This window comes from Marmota marmota, unplaced genomic scaffold, assembly GCF_001458135.2.
Source record: "Marmota marmota marmota unplaced genomic scaffold, marMar, whole genome shotgun sequence".
Taxonomy (NCBI): domain Eukaryota; kingdom Metazoa; phylum Chordata; class Mammalia; order Rodentia; family Sciuridae; genus Marmota; species Marmota marmota.
In genome coordinates this window covers 9,171,938-9,179,125 of record NW_025999983.1, presented here as the reverse complement: position 1 = coordinate 9,179,125, position 7,188 = coordinate 9,171,938, and positions in this window count along the sequence as shown.

The following is a 7,188-nucleotide window of genomic DNA, read 5'->3' as shown; positions in this document are numbered from 1 at the left end:
TCACACTTCTGAGAATTTAAGAAGGTTGTTTTTAACTCCTGAGTGTCAGGAGTGTGCTTAGTTTTCAAAAGTTTAGGAGTTTTTTTTGTTTTTTTTTATTTATTTTTTTTAGTTGTAGATGAACATAATACCTTTATTCTATTAGATTATTATTTTTTTTTTAATGTGGTGCTAGGGATTGAACCCAGGGCCTCACACTTGCTGGGCAGGCGCTCTACCACTGAGCCACATCCCTGGCCTGGGTTTTTTGTCTTTTTTGTTGAGATTTCTGACTTGATTGCATTGTGATCAGGGAATCTGATTAATAATCACTACCATATTTTGAATTTTGTTGAGGCTGACCTTATACCTAGCAAACAGTTTTCATAAATGTTCTTCATGTGCATGGAAAGAATATGTGTATTCTCAAATCATGTGTTTGCAGTCAGTATATTTCCAGTAGACTGAACTTATTAGGTGCTTTTCCCATTTTCATCCTGTTAATCTATTTTCTCTACTTGATCTTTTTTTCTACTGGATGGGGATGTAGGTTTAAACCATTTCTCTAAATTTAGTATTAGTATTATTTACCAGGTGATTTGAAGTTTTTATTGTGAAGTGACCCGCTTTATTTCTAGTGATGCATATTTTTCTTAAAGACAGTTTTATCTTGTTAACATGATTTCATTAGAGTTCTTTTCGTAAGAACTGATCGTATAAAAACCTATAGGGAATTTTCCTTTTGTTCAATATGTTAATGTGATTTCTTTTTTAAAAAATTTTTTTAGTTGTAGGTGAACACAATACCTTTATTTATTTATGTGGTGCTAAGGATCGAACCTAGTGCTCCATGCATGTGGGGCAAGAGGTCTACCACTGAGCCACAACCCCATCCCATTAATATGATTTCATCTGGTAAATGTTTTCTTGATATATAAAAACCTGTAGCTGAATTTTACCTTTTGTCCAATATGTCTGTGTGACTAAAGATTATTGTCTGTCTGTATTCATGTTTACTGAAGTGTTTAGATTTCTGAGAATCAGTCAATCCTGAACTTTTTGGAAGCTGTGCCCTTCACCCCCATCTCTTTTTTTATTCAGTTATTGCTTATTTAGACTTAACCCCATCGTACCATGTCTTTGCATGCTATTTTCTGATATTTCAGTCTTGTCTTTGGATATTTTTTCTATTTCCTAAACTAAATTGAAATTTTCATTTTGTTACTGGTGAATCTGCCATATTTGAAAATGTACTTTGCTTTAGTCATCAAAGACTGTTTGCTAGATGTAGGCTTTAGGCTGCAGTATTTTCTCTCAGCCCAGGGAAGCTGTTCCTTCTAGTTTCTTCTGGCTTTCATGTTTACTGGTGAGAAGCCAGCTGTCTAATTGTTCCTTTGAAAGCCTGTTTCTGAGACCTTCTCTGTGTCTTCATCGTTCTGCAGCTTCACTGTGGTGTGTCTCTGTGTGCATTGATTTTTGCAGCTTAGGGTTTGCTGGGTGTGTTGGGTCTGAGAATGGGTGCTTCGGTGGTACAACAGTAGAGCTTTCAGTAGAACTCTCTGCACTGAGATGTGCCATCTGTGTGCAGCCCTGTGGAAGTCACCTGCCATGTCAGTAACATGAACTGGAAATGTGGTTAGTGCAACTGAGGAACTGAGTTCACTTTAATTAAAATAGTTATAGGTGGTTAATGGCTACTGTTTTGAAGGATGCAGTTTTAGAAATTCTCAACCATCATTTTATGAAAATTGCCTTATCTCCATTCTCTCTTTCTGGAACTCTTAATTGGCATGAAAAGGCCCAAAGGACATGCAGCCTCCCATCTCACTGTCCTGTTTTCTTTGTGCTGCATTCTGGATGACTTCTTTGGCCCTTACGTACAGTTCAGTATTCTTCAGTCAGGCCTAATCTGTTCTTTTACCCATCCTTAATTTTTTTTTCAGTCGTATTCTATTTTTGGAAATTATGTTTGTTTTTCAAATCTGCTTGGTGATTCTTCATAGTCTCTGGTTTTCTGCTCACATTTTCATAGTTTTGTATTTTCATAGTTTGGTGTCTGTTGATTCTTGTATCAGAATTCTGACTCAGCATGTTTCTCCTTATTTGCATTCATGGTACCTTGTTTTCTTCTGTATTTTGTGATTTTAGTTTATTTTTTCCTTAGAACTTCGTCTCAGTAAATTCTGATATCTAGAATGAAGTTGTATTTTTAGGAAGAATTTGTATTTGCTTATACCACTCCTCAGGAGCACTACATCTTTGGGGTCACTGGCTTAATGGTTTTCCAAACATACTGAGTAGCATAAATGTGGGCCTCGGGAACTCAGGAGGAAGTTCCCTTACTCCCCCTGGCTCTGTACCAGTGGCAAGTCATTTCCTTGCTGCCCACTGTGCACACAGGCTTTTCTCCTTCATCCTTACCTTGGGGTCTTTTTTGCAGTCCCAGCTTGTAGCTTTATCTCTTACCTCCCTGCCTGCATGCAGTCCTAGAGCGCCAGCTCAGGTCTCCAGACAAGTCCAGGGTGAAGTCCTGCCTTAGCAAGTGTCCTCCCGGGGTTTGTGCTTTGGCTACCTTTAGGACTTCTCCAGAGCCTTTCCTTTTGTTCTGACAAGGCGAGGGCTCTTACTGGTTACTCAATGCTTCTGGTGTTTCAGTCTGGCAGTGGCTTGGGTATTAGCATGCAGAGCCTGCTGGAACAGCGGCCAACCTAGAGCATCCTGGTAGCAGGAACCGGAAGGAGTAGGGTATGTGCACCTGACTCCTGAATCTGGTCTCCCAAGGTGGAGAAACTTCAATCTCTCAAAATGATACACTGTGGCATTTCTCAGTTTTCCGATTTTATTTCTTTCTCTTTTTTTTTTGACTATCTCTCATTTCTTTTGACTAAACATGCTGGGTTTTGCCCCTTTTTATTTTTAGGCATTGTAACTACAGTATTTAAGGTTTTAGTATGACTCAATTTTTCTAAGCTATTTTTAGTATCTTTATATCAAGTCCTATAGTATTATGACCTGATTCTTAAGAGGAGTTGTGTGTCTCATGGTGGCAGCACTTAGGGCCAAGTTTTCATCTTTTAGCTTCTTTTGTAGTCTCAAAATTTTTGAGCAATGAACTTCCCTTGCCATTGTAAAAAGGAAAAAGCAAGCTCATGGTTTTTAACTTAAAAACTTGTGGGTTTTTAAAAAAATATTTATTTATTTTTAGTTGTAGTTGGACACAATACCTTTATTTATTTTTATGTGATGCTGATGATCAAACCCAGGGCCTTACACATGCTAGGCAAGTGCTGAGCCATAACCATAGCCCTAAAAACTTGTTTTTAACCAGACATCTAAAGCACATTTCCAGCTTTATCTATCTTCTGTTGATTTGTTTAAAATTATACTGAGATGAAAAAAGTACTTAATTAATACTTATGAATAATAAGTGGCTCTTGAATAGAAAAAAATCTCTTGCATTCAGGATTACAAATACTGTTTTGCAAATAAATTACAAAATTTGTTTTCTTAAGTATCTTACTTTTGTTTTTTAACTTTTAAAAATAACTGGAAACTTGGAATAGCTGGGGTTAGAGGATGTGCTAGCATGCTCAGGACCCTGGATTTGATCCCCAGCACCACCCAAACAAAACAAAACACCACAACAAGAACAAGGCAGAGCAGACAACCATACAAACACAAGACTGAAAGCCTACATGGCAACCAGCACTAAACCTAAAGTTCTTAAAAATGTCTGCCTTAAAATGCATTGTAAAATGCATTGTGGCTCAGCAGTAGAGGGCTCACCTAGCACGTGCGAGGCTCTGGGTTTTGAGCCTCAGCACCACACAAAAATAAATAAATAAAATAAAGGTACTGTGTCCAACTACAACTTTTAAAAAAAATTTAAAAATGCATTGTAATCACACTGGCCTCTGTGTGTCTTTCTCCTGTGGAGGTTAGAGGGGGTAGAATGGCTAGTCCCTTGTGGCTCAGCAGTGGTGTCTAGCACTCTGTCCTCTAGCACTCTGTCCCTCCACCTTTCAAAGATCACTTAGTACTCAGATTGCAGAGTGGAGAGGTCAGTGTTAAACTTCTACAGCTGTTTGTTGATGCATTAACAATCTGATGATTACAGATGTACTTTGTTGTGTGATTACCATTACAAGTAAGTAAAGTTGATTCAATGTCCTTGTCACGACAAGACCAAGAAGATCAGTAGAGACTGGTAGTTATATTAGATTGATTGCATAATCCTTTAGAACCAAGAAGGTATTGGAGATATAAAATTTTCCAATATTTAAAATTGTTTTATTTACTACTTCTATGATGTCCCAAAGTGAAGTTCTCAGCCTTTTAATCCCGGCTACTCTGAAGACTGAGGCAGGAGTATCACAAGTTCTAGGCCAGCCTGGACAACTGAGACCCTGTCTCAAAATAAAAAGTCCTGGATATGTATCCCCAGTACTGCAATAAACAAACAAAAAGGAAAGAAGAAAACCCATTCCCTGTGTGAGGAGTCAGAGCCTCTCATGCCCTTTCTGTAGCTTGCACAGTGGAGACTGGCAGTATTTTCTAAAAAGCAATTGTAACATTTCCCCCAAACTCCCCTCACTTATAAGGCATCTCTGCTACACAGAAAGATTATAGCAACGGTAATAAGCTTCCCTCAGAGAGAAATTGGGTTCTTATTAAAGTGCATCAGTATTTTCCAAGTAATGATAGTATTTCCTGAGTTGTAGGCATTAATGGTGGAGCTATGTGACAGTCACCCCATTTGGGAGCTTGGTAAATTATGCATTACTGACTCCCCCCAGAGTTGCTGACCAGGGGTCAGAGGTAGAACTTCAAACATGCCTCTCTTCCATTTCCCAAGTGATGCTGAGGTTGCTGGTCTCAGGATCACACTTGGAGGACTACTGCTGTGGAGAGTGCAAAAAGAACTTTTAAGGTTGGTCCTCAAATCTGAGACTGTGGTTTGGTTGGGTAGGCTGCATTAACAGGCTTTTTTTTTTTTTTAAAGTTATAGTACCTTTATTTTATTTATTTATTTTTATGTGGTGTTGAGGATCAAACTCAGTGCCTCACACGTGCAGACAAATGCTCCACTGAAGTGGCATCCCCTTTCTCCACAGAAAAGTCTTAACTGGGCTTCTCCAGAAATCTTTACCATGACTGATTTTTGGACTGTCAGCAAGAGTCTCTGCAAAAGAGTTCAATGTAGATAAACTTCCTATTTTCGTGTTGCTATGTTTTACTTGGCCACTGGCCAGGAAGAAATCAGCACTCCAGGTGCTGGACATCCCCTTACTAATTTCTCACAAACATGTATCCAGTATAGTAGTTTGTAGAAATGTGCAAACAAGGCCTCTGGCCTTGAGCTGGGCTTCACAGAGACCTCCACATTTTTAAGAGAAGTTACTAATTGAGTTCCATGGTAACAGCTGGCAGGGGGAGGAAAGACAGGGGAGAAGCAGCTCTCCCTTTCTCAGGTGTTGTCCTTGAAGGGTTAACTTGCCCAAAACAGTGAAATAAAAACCTGCTTTTATGTGAACTTCTGCAGACTGTGAACTTCTGAGCCCCTACCCTTACATGCTGGGTATAAAACTCTGAAACTCCCTGAACTTGGGGTTCAGAGGATTGATTGATGATTACAGCAAAAACTGTGCCCTCTGAACCTGGCTGCAGCCAAATAAAACTGTTTTCTGCTATCTTTGTCCCTGCAACACCACCACTGAGCTACACCCCCAGCCCACCAGGCTGTGTCTTGTGTAAAGGATTCTTCTGAATTCAAATGATTGATAAGTATTTTCAAATAAAGGCAGTTTGATTTCTGGTCTACTCTGGTGTGTTTGGTAATTTTTCAGCATTCTGTTGATTGGTCATTTGTGTTACAGATTGAACATATGTACCTAATCCAAAAATCTAAAATCTGAAATGTTCCAGAATGAAACTTTTTGAAGTGGTGATATGATACCACAAATGGAAAATTCCACACCATGAAACTTTGTTCCATGCACAAAATGATTTAAAATATTGTATAAAATTACCTTCAGACTGTGTATATAAGATGTAGGTGAAAAATAAGTGAATTTTATATTTAAGATTTGGATCCTGTCCCCAAGATATCTCATTATGTACATACAAATACTTTAAACTTTTAAAAAAATCTAAAGTCCAAACATTTCTGGTTCCAAGCATTTTGGATAAGGGATGCTCAACCTGTGTGTGCAGAATGTCTCAACATAGTTAGAGTCTCAGATCGTTTTAGCAGTAATGTTACTGTGGCTGGTGATATCACTGTCTTGTTGCTTTTTGATTTTTTTTTTAAGTTGTAGGTAGACTCAGTACCTTTATTTTACTTATTTATTTTTATGTGGTGCTGAGGATCGAACCCGGGCCGCACACATGACAGGTGAGCGCGCTACCAGTTGAGCCACATCCCCAGCCCTCCCTGTTGCTTTATTTATTTATTTATTTATTTGTCATACATGACAGTATAATGCATTTTGATATATAATACATACATGGAATGTACATACATCAATCATATTGTCTATTCTGTTCTACTATCCTTCCTATTCCTCCCCTCCTCTCCCATCCTTTCTCTCTATCCAATCTAATGTGACACACTTTTTTTTTCTTTTTCTCATCACAACATCATATATGTATTCTGTTTAACAATGAGGTTCTCCTTCCATCTTCTGTGCAACTCCCCTTCTCCCTCTTTTTCCCTCCCACCTCTCTTCCCTATTTAGTGGTAGTCTTCTTCTCATGCTCTTCCTCCCTATCCCATTTTGAGTCACCCCCCTTATATCAGAGAAGACATTCGGCATTTGTTTTTTAGGGATTGGCTAACTTCACTTAGCATAATCTGCTCTAATGCCATCCATTTGCCTGAAAATGCCATGATTTTATTATTTTTTAGTGCTGAGTAATATCCATTGTGTATAAATGCCACATTTTTTTAATCCATTTATCTATTGAAGGGCATCTAGGTTGGTTCCACATTCTAGCTATTGTGAATTGTGCTGCTGTAAACATTGATGTGGCTGTGTCCCTGTAGTATGCTCTTCTTAGGTCTTTTGGGTATAGTCCGAGAAGGGGAATAGCTGGGTCAAATGGTGGTTCCATTCCCAGCTTTCCAAGGAATCTCCATACTGCTTTCCAAATTGGTTGCACCAATTTGCAGTCCCACCAGCAATGTATGAGTGTACCCCCCCACCCCCC